The sequence below is a fragment of the Epinephelus fuscoguttatus genome, linkage group LG14, assembly GCF_011397635.1.
Source record: "Epinephelus fuscoguttatus linkage group LG14, E.fuscoguttatus.final_Chr_v1".
Taxonomy (NCBI): Eukaryota; Metazoa; Chordata; class Actinopteri; order Perciformes; family Serranidae; genus Epinephelus; species Epinephelus fuscoguttatus.
In genome coordinates, this window is record NC_064765.1 from 43,174,458 (window position 1) to 43,189,679 (window position 15,222).

Genomic DNA, 15,222 nt, shown 5'->3' on the forward strand with positions numbered 1-15,222 from the left:
CCTTGATTAGCAAACAGAAAATAAAATGTACTGGAATGAAATAAATAATACATAAAACAACACTGGGAGTAAAATAACTTTACAGAAGTCAGTTTTCTACTGGGTTACAACTTCAGACATTGCTTTCTACACCACAGTAGCTGTATGTTGTGATACAGCAGTGGAATAAGTTTTGTAATCAATTCTGGTTTTTGATCTTGATTAACTTCCACTTCCTTGGTTCAATACTAAAAAACAAAGAGATCTTTAAAGAAAAACCCACAACATGTAAATAGAACAAGAAAAGGCACCAAATATGAACAACAGTGAAATAAGAGTACATATTTCCAAATTAAACATGCTGTTTGAGTTAAAGTGAAAATATATTGATATTGATATGAAACAACTGCAAAATAATTTGAAAAAATGTCTGAAGGAAAGCACTGAAAAGAAAAAAAAGTTTAAAAACTCCCATTTAACAATAAATAAAATAAAATTATAACCATATTTTGTGAGGAAGAGTCTGTTTTTTTTCTTTTTCTCTGTACACACAACATCTATTGCTCATCTACTGTCTGACCTTGGGCAAAATATGAGACAATGGGCCACTGGGCACAGATATGCAGAAGGCTCCACCATCAATACACACACACTTTATAACGGTTACGGATCTTTTGTTGTTGTTGTTTACCTCTTTTGTAGTCTGTCATGTTATGTATCTTTGTAGTCATTTTGAGTCTCTCCATAGTTGCTTTGCACATCTGTAATCATTTTGTGTCTCTTTGTGGTGATTCTGAGTCTCTTTGTAGAAATGTTGGTATCTTCGTGATAATTTTGTGTCTCTTTGTGGTCATTCTGTGTCTCTTTGTAGTCATCTGTGTCTCTTTGTAGTAATTCTGTGTCTCTTTGTGGTCATTCTGTGTCTCTGTGTAGTCATTCTGTATCTCTCTGTAGTAATTCTGTGTCTCTTTGTAGTAATTCTGTGTCTCTTTGTGGTCATTCTGTGTCTCTTTGTAGTAATTCTGTGTCTCTTTGTAGTAATTATGTGTCTCTTTGTGGTCATTCTGTGTCTCTTTGTAGTAATTCTGTGTCTCTTTGTAGTCATTCTGTGTCTCTGTGTAGTAATTCTGTGTCTCTTTGTAGTCATTCTGTGTCTCTTTGTGGTCATTCTGTGTCTCTTTGTAGTAATTCTGTGTCTCTTTATGGTCATTCTGTGTCTCTTTGTAGTCATTATGTGTGTCTTTGTAGTAATTCTGTGTCTCTTTGTGGTCATTCTGTGTTTCTTTGTAGTAATTATGTGTCTCTTTGTGGTCATTCTGTGTCTCTCTGTAGTAATTCTGTGTCTCTTTGTAGTAATTCTGTGTCTCTTTGTGGTCATTCTGTGTCTCTGTGTAGTCATCCTGTGTCTCTCTGTAGTAATTCTGTGTCTCTTTGTGGTCATTCTGTGTCTCTGTGTAGTCATTCTGTGTCTCTCTGTAGTAATTCTGTGTCTCTTTGTGGTCATTCTGTGTCTCTTTGTAGTCATTCTGTGTCTCTTTGTGGTCATTATGTGTCTCTTTGTGGTCATTCTGTGTCTCTTTGTAGTCATTATGTGTCTCTTTGTGGTCATTATGTGTCTCTTTGTAGTCATTCTGTGTGTCTTTGTGGTCATTCTGTGTCTCTTTGTAGTCATTATGTGTCTCTTTGTAGTCATTCTGTGTCTCTTTACCACTGTTCTGCATCTCTTTGTAGCTGTTTCATGTCTCTTCATGGTCATATTGAGTGTCTTCCTGGTTGCTACATATCTTTTGAGGGGGCATTTCATAGGTGAAGGACGGGGGGGCCCTGACACTTTGGACCCCGGTGTCTGTGCCTGGTAGACCTGTTCAGTATTCCATCCATGTCTCTGTCCAACCTGGAAGAGGGATCCTCAACTGCTCATCCAGAAGTTTCTTGAATTTTTTTCCCTTTAAAGTTGTTTTTGGGAGGGTTGTTCCTTATCTGAATTAAGGGTAAAGGAACAGAGGGTGGTGTACGTTGTACAGATTATAAAGCCCTTCAAGGCAAATTTGTGATTCATGCTACTGGGCTATAAAAGGAATTAACTGAGTTGATTTTAAGTTTCTTATGCTGGTGGCTGACATATTCCAGCCAGAACAAGCTCTATGGAAAAACATTTTCATCTTACAATGGCACACGGCACAAGCTGATGTAAACACAGCTTTACCGTAAGAATAGAGAAAGGTTAAAGCTGAGGCTCCCTGACAACTAATGCTGAAATCCTCCCGTCACTCCGTCATGTTGATGGATGACAGAGAAGCACCGAGTTTAGAAACCAGTGTCAGGTGGTACAGAATTGCCTGTCCTGCATGTGGAGACCTCACAATAACTGTCAAAACCACAATACCTACACTTGATTTGTGATTTAGTCAAATTGTACAGCTGGCTAAGTGGGCAACTAATTTTCATTTTATCTTCAGAGCCACTTTGCACAGGCTCTCCATATTCAGCCCAAAGTACTGAGTCAGTAAGTACAACCAATCAGCTGGCATTGTGCTCCCCGTGCGCCTCCCTGGCCCACCGAGCTGCCTCATTTGTGGGAGCAACTGAGGTCTGTGGGAGCTTAAATATGAGTCCCTGTACTGTTGCCATTAGACTGGCATGCCTCTCCATAGATAGCAGTCTGCTGCTTAATGCTGCTGTTGTGGAAAAGACATGTAACTGCAAATATGGAGGATTTTTTTCCTTCCTTTTTCTTCCCGTTTTAGAAATTCAGCTGGCACTTTTTTATTCCAAAGTGGCTTACAAGGATTACCTCAAGGGCTGACGTCGACCATGTTGTGGTCTCAGACCCAGCAAGCATTTTACAGACAGCAACTATAGTACAGGAGACATCCAAATTCACCCTCAACCAAATACCATGTAATTATTTTATAAAAAAAAAAAAACATAAATAAATAATAATTGAGATCCTAATTGCATACCATCATGCAGGCACTTGGGATAAAAAACAACATTTTGTGCTATTTCAACCCTTTCTCTGTTTTGCAACCAATTTGTACTGTTGGATATGTTTTGCAGAGAACCTAACTATGCCACAATTACTGGCAATGTTTTGGTCCAATGTGGGAAGTAGTGTGGTGTTCTTAAAAAGCAGTGAAAAGTCAAAGATATGAACAAAACACAATTTTGAGCACAAGATGGGGTCATGCCTCATCTTGTGCTTCAAATCAATGTTGACATTTTCAGTATTCAACCAAGACTAAAACCTTTCACCTAATCCAAGTGCACTGAGTCACCTAAAGCCCATGGCATGAGACATAGCAGTTTGTATGATGATGTATAGTGTCATCCAACCATGTCTAAGGTTAGAGTGTTTAAACCTGTTCAGAGTGGTCACACTTGAAGACGGGATGAAACACCCACCATCAGAGAGAGGGGGAAAACACAATCAACCAACAAATGGGGATAAAGCATATTTTCAGACAGTCTCTTGTCCAAGATATTTTAGGTGCTGAAAGAAGCAGATGTGTAAATATCAAGAAAGACAGCTTGACAAAGAAAATTTAAAGTTCTGATTACTTTCTTGCCTCCTCACAGCTGTTGCTGCATGTAGGTGTGCAGCACAGCCACTAAAGGCACGCACAGCATGCGCAGTGCATAGGGCACCAGTGCTGGAGGGGGCACTGAAACAGCCTAATATGATCATCATCAATCATAATTATATAGATATTGCATTAACTCTTCCAGTTAAGGCCCTCTCAAACACAATACAGTTTGAGCTGCACTGCCCCTGGTTCAGTGAAAAACAGCGAAGCTGCAGCACACGTTCACCAAGCACTGCGCTCGCTACAGGGTTAGTTTTACAGTGAAGCTATTAATGCAGTCAGTTGCCTCTGCTGGAAGTTTTTCAAAAATCAAGCTAAAAACATACAAAAAATATAAAAACATACCTGCATTCAACAATGGGACAGGAACATCCGTGGTCTTTCTGTCATCAGCACTGATGCAGAACTTCCTCGGAAGCTGTTATATTTTGACCTCATTAATGATCTTGCAGATATGTGCCTCTCTACAGAATTGTAAAGTTTTGTGACTTTTCTTCTGTTTTGTATGACTAATTGGACAGTTCTGTTTTCTTATTTCTTTATATTTATTTTAACTATAATGGAATCAATATAATATCGTATCGTACCGTATCGTATCGTATGATTCTTTCGTGTATTTTATTACGTGTTTGCTTGTTCTCTAGTTAGTTCTATAGTGTAATATATGTTGTAATTGTATAGTTCTGGTTTCTTATTTGTAACACTGATACAAATAGTTGGGGTTGGAGGCGGCACAACAAACAATTGCGGTTAGGGCACCCAAATAGCCAGCAGCAGCCCTGTGGATGTACTCTGCTAATTATCAAAGGCTTAACCTAATTCAGACACTAAAGTGGTCTCAACTTCATTGTAAGCAAACTGATGCCTCAAGCATAAATGTATAACACCCTGAAGGTATACTATGCAGGAACTGTCAATGAGTGTTTGTAAAGAGCATTGCCAGCAAAAGTGAAACTGAGAGCATGGAGAGCTTGGATGCATGCTGTTATACGGTCTGGCCCCTAGTCGCTACCACTCCATAAAGTCCCCACCTTACCTGTGCCCAGGAACGTCCCCAACTCAACAAAATAAGAAGAAAATAAGAGAACAGACTGAAGGCCTCTGCAGATACACTTCCACATTCTTGTAGTGGGTTACAAGTGATGATTAAGAGGAATTACTTTCTTTTTTTTTTTTTTTTTTGTTTTTTTTTACAGAAAGTCGTCTCCTGCCTATGTTTAGTGGTTTTCATATTTAAAACCTGCATTTATATGCAGTAATTTTGGGGAAAAAAAGGGTACAAATAGTGCACATACACACCCCTCCTCCAGTCACCCCAGTGTGAGTGGAGCTTCAATGAGACTCCCAGACGTGCAGACCATGGAGGTTAAGTGGAGCTCAGAGGCAGAGTCCAGCTGTGATGAGGGGCCGCAAATCCCATAAGCCACCAGTCTCAGGGCAGGTTGGCACCACAGGAAGCTTTCATAGGAGATGTGGCGAGAGTGGCTCTGTGTTGAGCGCGGGGAATATTGGATGCGAGGAGAGGAATGTCTTGTCCATCCTCGCTGACGTGAGAATTATACCATATTGTCTTGTTTTGAACAAGCTGAGTACTGTGCACAGACGCGAGTGCACGCAGTGACATTTCACTCTGAAATATTAAAATGTCTCAAATTTTACAGTACTGAGCTAATTCTGGGCAATGTACCCCACCTCATGTAATATACTGGGCAGTATCTGACTTTTTCTTCCCTAGAATGAGGATATATAGTGAGTTGTAACAGCGTAGACTATGTCTTCCTTGTCTTAGAGCTGGCTGCTTGTTTGCTTGCTCCTCAGTGATTAAATTAAGAGAAATGCTGCCTCAGCATAGTCATTATTGATTACCATAAGTTTTATTTAATCAGGTAATGTCCCTTAGATTAAGATCTCTTTTGTAAGAGAGACCAAAGTACAGAAGGGAGACAGATGCAAACAGCATCATAAGTAAACCTCACTACATAGATTATACGGTAAGTTAGAAGCTCAAGTCATCCGATGGGATGAGATATTGAAGGTTTAGAATCGTTTGTACTTTGCTCCATTTACTTTGTGAAAAATAGCTGGAAGGTAGTCTCTCCAGACTTTACTCATGGGGGTATCTGAGGCAGCCATTATCCTAGGAATTACATTCATATTGGATGATTCTTCACCTAATTATTTCCGTCCAGTGCCAATGCTCAGTGCTGATGCAGAGAGCAGTGTGCCCTTTTTGTAACAAGTGAGAGTGTTGAGGTCAGTGTTTGGTTGGTTGCTTTATAGCACATCCACCTTTATCCAGAAGACCAAAGTTGTGTCCCATCATAGACCTTTCAAGCCACAGTGTGTAAGAATTTCTCCCATCTACCGTTGAAATCATATATTGCATTAAAACGGATAGCGCACTCTAGTGCCTCACTGATTCAAACACATATTGCAACAACGGTAGCTGCTGTGTACCAAAAAGCTATGATATCTACCAAAAAGCTATGATAACATTGATGAAACCATGTCATCCGATACTTCATGGAGTATTCATTCAGGCTCCAGACACACGCGATGCGAGTTGACAAACCCCCTCCTCACCATGCTGGCTGTGTGTACAACGTAGGACTGTTGGGGCGGGTGTAAATCGAAACAAACCAATCACGTCGTGTCTTTTGACAACTGACAAGTGGCTAAACCTCACACACCTCATTCCTCTCCTCGGATCACTGCGCCACTAACAGTTAGTGCTGTTAGCGCTGTTAGCTGTGATTGACGAGGTCGACGCTGTAGATCGATGAGGATTCCGTCTCCTGTGATGCTGCATATGCATGATCCTGGAGGGCCTCTTGCTCCTCTCCTTTGGCTTCTCAGTCACAGCGCTGGCCTGGCTCTCAACGAAAATGCTGAAGCCGGGGCTGTATGTCCTTTGTTGGCGAATGTATTCTCAAGATGGCGAAACGTTATGGAACCCCCCAGACGACTTACCCGCACAATGTGCAGACAATTCTGAAATTCTCCTTTTACGAGAATGAGTCAGATTATTGGTTGAGGTAATAATACACCAATGATGACATATTTATGAATGCAGACATCGATTTTTGCCAATAAACAACTGAAAATGTTACACAATGTCCCTTTAAATTAGCCTTTTAATTAACCTTAACCATGATCTTTCCCTACAAGGTGTTAGTTGCTTAACCTAAACCAGAATGTATTTGCCATAACCACATTCTTCCTTAACTCATGCCAGAGTTGCCATGCCCAAAAATTATGGGAAGCAAGAATTTTATTTGGCATTGATCAGAATCAAAGGTTTTACAATTTTGGCATACCTGTATGGGAGTGAAGTTATTTTAATCTAACCAGTTGTGGCTCTAATCTTGTAAACGATAGAGTTACACTACACGAACATGATGTGAGCACCTGCATATTACACCCACATTAATTAATATGTGGAACAAGGCTGCAGGGATTTGCTCCCACTCAGCCAAAAGAGCATTAGTAAGGTTGGTTGCTGATTGTCAGTCAGGCCCGACTCTCTCAGTAGGTGTTCCAGTTCTGTCCAAAGGTGTCCAAAGTTTGAGCCACAGTACTAAAACATCTTGTGCGCAGTTTCTCTTGTAGTGGATATAAGGGGCTTTGCCCAGACCACAAGAAACCCAAGATTAAATGTAAAACTTAGCTGTAATAAGTAGTGGAGGTTTACATAAGATATCTTGTACTTACATGGGATAATAAGGATTATTGTCTGCTGAAAACACATGAAATGCATACAGTGTATGCATACCAATAGCCAAGAATTACTCGAAACATTAGAGTCAGTCATAAGTCATAAGGGCAAGTAATGCTGATAAGTTGCAACTTTGCCAAACAATCAATTTGTTCTTATTCTCTTTATCGGTTTTATCTTTCACAGCTTTGTTTTTGTGGCTGAGTCACCTCTCCATGCGTTAAAGTTCTACCACATGTGTTTTAGTGTATTACAGAGTCACTATCCTCATAATGAAATTCGTCTCGGTGTGCGTTCAGAGGAATCAAATCATTCATCATCTCTTGATGCTGTGAATTCATCAGCAGATCACTTTGAAGGCTAAATAGCCTGAGACTCTGTGGCATTCAGAGTTACTTATGGCTAACCAGATAGAGGCAAACTTTCCCTCCGTCAAATGCTCCTGACAAAGGCAGCCTCTCTGTGTACAAATGCTGCATTATCCAGTTTATTCCTGTAGCACTGGATCAAGATTCATTTCCCTGCAGACTGATAGAGCGAAGAATGAGTTCAGACCAAAGCTGAGAGGCATGACTGTCTGAGCTTTGTATTTGAACAGCAAACAGCACAGCGGGGGACACAATTTCCAGCCTGCAGGCAAGGAGGCTAATCTCCCAATTAGGTATTAAATGTGCTCATTAAAAACAGCAAAGGCAAATGTCCTGGAATAATACGCAAAACAAAAACAAAAGATGTCTTTCTCATACAATCTTTGAGGCAACCAACATGAACCGAGCAGCATTACTACAGTATAAGCAATCAGAGACTCTTTGAAGTCGCTGCTTGCAGTCGGCACAATTGTGGTAGTGTATCGTTTTACAGGCCTTGCTTGGCTCCTGTGGTGCATATTATACTTGAGTGGGTAGTTTGTTTGATTCCTATCCACCGTGGAAAAGCATCAGTGCGTCACATGAAGTGTTTTGTCGAGTGCTGAAATGGCAGTATTTATTTCTCTAATTGGTGAGTTTATTATTTCCACAGTTAACACAGGAGAGAGTAATGACATATTTTATGATACCATCATTGTAGTATGTTAACCCTTGTATTAATCACTGGGAACCCATTTACAACATTCTGTGTTAATGCTCAGTTAGTGTAACCAGCTGAGAACGGCTCATTTTTTAATCCATTTTCACACATTTCATTTAACACTGACCGGTAATGATGTGCACAAGGAAACTTTTCCCACGGGTTTACAAGATTAAACAAGAGAGGACTAAAGCCATTGTGAAGTGGTAAACAGAAAAACATGATTGAAAAGTAAAGCTAGGCTTGTAATAAAGGGAAGGCTATTATATTTTCCTCTGATCAGTATTACTTATAGTTCTCTTAAGTGCAGTTTTATCATCGTTGCTTCTGTCATATACTCTGCACATATATCTATTGTATTACTCTGTACATACTACATCTTTAGTATGTCCATCCATTCTGGAAGAGGACTACCTCTTCTGTCACTCTTTTCAGGGTTTCTCCTTATTCTCCAAAATTGTGTAAAGCCCACTGCAAAGCCTTTTGAGGAGACTTTGTGATTTGCTGTTACAAAAATTAAACTGACTTAAATCTATTACTGTTATGGAGGAATCCCATTTGACTTTATGCATGCCCTGTAATCCAATTACCATATTTGACACTTTAGCCATGTAACAGATATAAACCACTACTTTTCCGCAACACAGATGCATGCTTAATCTTGAGAAATTCCAAGCACAAAGCATTTGAATTTAACATTATAATATTAGCTAATTAGCACCAAACACAATGTACAACTGAGCAGATGGCAGTGTGATTAGTACTGCAGTTATTTGGTCATAAACGAAAGTATTGAACAAAATTTAATTAACCAGATGATAGCGCTACATAAAAGGTCAGTGGATCAGACTGATTACAATTCATCCTCTGGGAAACATGAGTGTGTGTACCAAATTTCACAGCAATATTTGTTTTGATAAAAGCAACAATGTCAACCTCATGTTGCACAAGAGGAAAAGGCAGGGGATCACAAATGTCACCAAAACACATCATCTGGACCCTATGGTTCTCTGTACCCCAAGAGGTGCCAATCCATCAGTAAATGTTCGGATATTTTACTGGATAGGTGGAATGTTTGACTTGCTGGTGGTGCTAGAGGAAAAGTCAGAGGACCTCATGAATATTTGTAGCAAAGTCCATGGCAATCCATGTAGTTGTTGTTGAGGTATCTCACTGTAAACTACAAATGTCAGCCCCATGGTGACACTAGAGGAAAAGTCAGGGGATCTCCAAAGTCAGGATCCATCCTCTGGGGACCATGAATGTTTGTAGAAATTGATTGAATGACAATACACTGGATAGTTGTTGATTTCCATCTGTGGCATACTGGTAAATAGTAAATAGACCTGCATTTGTATAGCGCCTTTCTGGTCATCTGACCACTCAAAGTGCTTTTTACACTACAAGTCACATTCACCAATTCACACACACATTCATATACAGTAGGCTACCATACAAGGCGCCACCTGCTACTCAGTTTTCAGCACACTCACACACCAATAGAACAGCCATCAGGAGCAATCTGGGGTTCAGTATCTTGCTCAACATGCCTCAAGTATCTCTCGACATGCAGACTGGTGAAGCTGGGGATCAAACTGCCGATTTTCCGAACTGATGGATGACCCGCTCAACTGAATGACAAACATTGCCATCCAATAAATAAAACAAAAAGGAAACTATATCTTGGAATCACCTTGGGTAACATGGATTAAATGTATCACAAGGTCCTACTTCTTTCCTTAAACTTAACAAAGATGGCAGCCAGAAGCACAACCATGCTACAATCTGTGTGAAATTAAATGACTCTCACGGTCTGAATGTATGCCTGTCCTTCAATTTTCTCGACAACTTTTCATCCAACTGACTTCACACTTGGCGGATGTATTGATGAGGAAATGCAGTGTCAAGGGCAAGTTCAACTCAATCTATGGGACATATATTTATTAGTAATGCTTTATGTACATGCTGTGAAGTGTGTTGAGAGGGAACTCCTATTAACTGTTCCACTGCCACATGCTGGGTACAGCTTGCTCTCTGACACTTGCTACAGTACATTCAGAAACCAACTGAGAAAGAGACCAGAGATGTTACATTGTAGCAAACTCAAACATTTCAAGCATCAGCAATGTAACTTTAGGAACTGTTCCTGGAAATAGTCTATAGTAATCCCAAATAGTTAGCTGTTAGCAAATGATGCATATATTCTAGCATTGCTGGAGAACACAACTATGTCATTGCAGGTGTATTGTTCAGGACCCAAAGAAGCACAGTTGAAGTGGTTTGGATGAACAGTTCTTGAAAAAGCTGCAAGCAGCAATATCGGAAGCCAAGCAATCAGCCTGTTTCATACAGTAAAACACAGAAAACTGTAAAATACGGAAAATGTTAAGGTTCTCTTTGCCAGCCTTGTAAACTGTGGCAATGAACCATGCATTAACCGAAGCAGATCTTTATTTTGAGCCAGTCAGTTGCATGGCTTCCTACTTAAGGAACTGATGCTTCATACCCATATAATGAAAAAGTGGACCATGCTCTATCCTTTAGCAAATATACATTGAACATCCGGAGTGTGTGTGTGTGTGTGTGTGTGTGTGTGTGTGTGTGTGTGTGGATTCAGGCAGCACAGCAGACTTGCAGGTAAACCAGAGCTGTGATGGCCAATAGAGAACTAAAGGAGTGTCTGGTCAGATATCAGGGCCCATCAAGTGTGTAGAACCATAGCATTTGAGGACACAGCTGGTATGTGTTGACAAATTTTATTTACATTTGCATTTCTACAGAATTGTTCACATTAGAAAAACTGCAGAGATATGTTTAAATTAATAAGTAAAACTAGATCACATGCAGCCAAAGGAGAGGTTATATCTGTTATCTCAGATTTGATCTCTGAGACGTATGATGCTGCACGCTGTGTATTACACTTTGTGACCATGGGAGTATAAAGCAGAAAAAAAAACACTCATCATTTTGGCATTTCAACTTAAAGTCAAATGTATTTGTAAAGAGGGTTTTAACTATCGGGTTCATCACAGGGCCACAGAGGACATAAATTGCGATAAAACCAAGGGGAAACAAACATCAAGATATGAGGCTGGACATTGAAGAGATGCACATAAATCCTGGACCAGATTTGATTACTAGGAAAAGGACAAATGCAATTCTGCTCTACTTTCTGGTCTGTTTTGAATACTGTTTGTCCCTGTCTGTTCAAATCATGTCCCTGCTAGAAATTATTTGCTTACAAATGAAGGGCAACTCTACATTTAACATCGGTAAATACTGGATTTATTGCATTTACTTTCTAGGCATAACTAGAGCATATGTCACATGATTTTGCCTCAAATAACAGCATGACCTTCAATTATCTTTATCTCCAAAATGACAACCAACCAGTTTTTATTGTCGGGCATGTCCTGGGTGTGTTTCCTATTAACCCAGAATAATCACATAAGAAAGAAAAGCAAGATCTAATGACAGAAAACAGACAAGAAAATCCAGAGGAAGTTCTGCTTATCACAGAGAACAATGATTTATACAAAGTATGTCAAGATTTCCTTAGTGGGGCATATTGTAGGAAAAAAATAAACCTGCTACATAATTTCTCTGGGTTGGAATGATGATAGCACAGTGAGCAAACCACACATGCTTGTACAGTGCTCACATCTGTAGATGCTCGATGCCATACTTACACGAGACCAATGGGTCCTCTGCTAATTACCCCACAGCTGCTGTATGTCATAAAACACATTTGCACTAGTCTGGTTTCCAGATCTTATGAATCGCTGGCAGAACTTGTGGTTTCCCAATTCGTGTTGTCTGGCATCTCTTCTCTGACTTTAAAGCTTTTGCTTGCCCCTGTGGATTGGTCAGTGTTGATCCAGTCACAGCAACACAGAAATCCAACCAAGAAAACAAACAGTTTGGTTGCCATAATTCAACCAGGCATCTTGGTCGCATCCTGTAAACTCCCAAGAGCAGGACTGAGCTGTGCAGCAGTTTTGGCATAGTGGCCAAGAATGGTCACATGACACCATTGGACCCAGAAAGTCTGCAAAGATTCCCAGTTATCCAGTTTGTAGTATATCTAGAAGTGCTGAGTTAAAGACAACTAAACTTGCTTTAGATTCTTGAAGACAGTGCACCTCTCGAGGGTCCTTGAATCATAAGTCAGTGTTGTAGAACTTAAGATTGGTTGCGGTCTCGAGACCAGGCTCAAGGCCATCTCGTCTGAAGCCCCTTTTAAACTGCCAGATTTTCCGCGAATGTTGAGCCGCTTTGCCAATTTTCTGCCTCGTAGGGTAATCATATTTGCGGAACCCTTTTAGTTTAAAAAGACAGAGGCGGCCTTCCGCAATGGGAGGGGCTGTTGAAGACTTGTGGGAGGAGCTGTTGATGACGCTGGACGTATGACCCACTGGTGGTGGATAAACAGGAAACAGCTGATAGCAGGAATTAGCGAGCAGCTAGTAGCAAGAGGGAAACACAAACCTGACAGACACTGTAAAGATGAGCAAATGTGGAGACAAGGAATTGTTCGCCTTCTTGCCCTCACAAACAAAGAGGCCATTAACTGTCAGATGATGGGGATGGTGAGGAACGGGCCGACTTACGAGAGAATTGCCGAAGGACTGACTAGCGCGGCTTCCTCCCACATCACTGTTTACGTCACATGCTGAGCTGCACTTTGTGTTACTTGCTCACGCCCCATTGCCCGAAAAGGCGCATTCTAAACAAAAGTAGGCAGGCGGCATTTTGCACTCCCGATTTTTATTCTGCCAATGCTGAAAAAGACTGATTGGGCTTTCCTGCAAATTTGCACAACTCCTATCTAAAAGCGGCTTTAGACTTGACTACATTTTTATTTCAAGACCTGTCAAGACCATAATTGCTGGGATATCCCTAATTCGCCATGTGCAAAAAAGGAGTGTTGAATTAAGATGGTTATGTTGATTTCAGCTCCTTGGTGTTTGTTTGTATTACCTCTGCAATGTCCTTTGATTATATTATCAAGACATCTGTCAAATATGCACACAAATATACAATTTGATAATAAAAGAGGCGAATAAAGAGCAATATGTATATGGGAATGTGGATCTTTTAGATCAATTTGAGGAGTGCTTACTGTATAGTGTGCATGTTCTACATTTCCTCATTAGTGTGTCATGCAATGGACTGTGTCCTAATCATACATTGTACTATGACAATTAATGCACCAAAATTTGTACATATCCCATGTAGACCCAAGAAATCCCTGTAAGGTGGCAGGAGCTTTGAGTCATTTTGTCATAAGGTGCATTGTCACCGTTTATTTTTTTCCTACCCTTACCACAATAACTTTGCTTGCCTAAACCTAACCTCCATACCTTTCTGCTAATTACATAACCTAATTTGTGGGGTGCTGTTTGTGTGTGCCTTTTTAGTAGGATATCAAACGAACCGTTGTATGAGGATACGTTGCATGCGGTGTGGGACTATGGTTTGGTCTTGATCTTGTCTCGGCTCAATACACTCTGGACTTGGCCTTCTGTAGGAGGTCTTGACTGCAGCACTACAAAAAACCATATTACGAATTTCTGTGAATGAACATCTGAGCAATGCATGAAGAAATAGAAACTAACCCCCTGTGTGTTTCTGAGCACCACTGCTAAGGGCATGTAGCTGTGGGGCAAACCCTTTTGGCTGTAAATGGAGATAAATGAGCCCAGCACTTGGGTAGTGACTTGTGGCCATAAACCAACGAAAAAGGCGTCCTTAACGTCAGCATGATACGCTGCTCATTGCCATTATAGTTTAACAGCAGCATCGTGAAGGACTAAAGTTAAGGCAGCAAACGCGTCCGAGTGGGGTGGGATGAAGGGGTGGTGGATGGGTCCAACAAAACCGACTCTCACCCGAGAGAGCGGCATTTGCATTCCATAAGATTCTACAGCAAAACCCTGTTCCTTCTTCCTTAACCTAAGCACCTGCTTTTGTTGCATACACCTAACCATGTGATTTTATTGCCTTAACCCAACCTTGTGTGTTTGCTGTTGCAGGAAACAAACATCAATTTGCAGTGTTGTACCAACATAGTGTGCTTATTTTTGAGACGTATGTATGTAAAGGTTAAATTTCCTGTGAAAACGGAAGTGCATCTTAGAAGAAGACAAGGCATGTAACAGACATAACTTGACACGGTGCCCCAGAACGTCAACAACCAGCACACCCAGGGTACCTTGCACGTCATATGTGAACGTGGAAAGTCCAAGCACGTCAATATGTGACAAGATCAGAGTGAGAATATGTTGGATAAATAAGCTGCTATGTTTAGATTCACCCAAATCATTGTTTAAAGTGATTGCTTGCAACAGTGCATGATTCCTACAGGGGGGGGATCCATCTACATTTGCACAGACTAATAATGGGGAAATGTTACCAATTTTATAATGAATTCAACTTTACATTTTAATTAAGCAAAGCAAAACATTCACTTTGCACTGAAATAGACTTTCAGCCTATAGAGGAATTCCTCCAAAGAGGAGGAGGATAATGAGCTGGGAGCCAAAAACAAATCACATCTGAAATTAGTTTTTATTCACCCAACTGAGTGTTGTCAGTATTATCAGCAGCAGTCTGTCTTTATCATAATGCAGTAGGCAATCTGTGCTGGAAGTTCTTTTCCAATTCACATAGCAGATTTTATTAAAATGACACTTGTCTATTGAGGCAATTATTACATTTTCCCTGACTGTCCTTCCTCAGATAATATCAGTTCTTTGTGAATGGCACTTAAGATGTAAACCGTAAATGCAGGTCATTCATACCAAGAGGTGACAAGACAATGGGAGTAATGTAAAACAAAGGGGGGTGGGGGTTGGTAATAAAGAAAGAAAG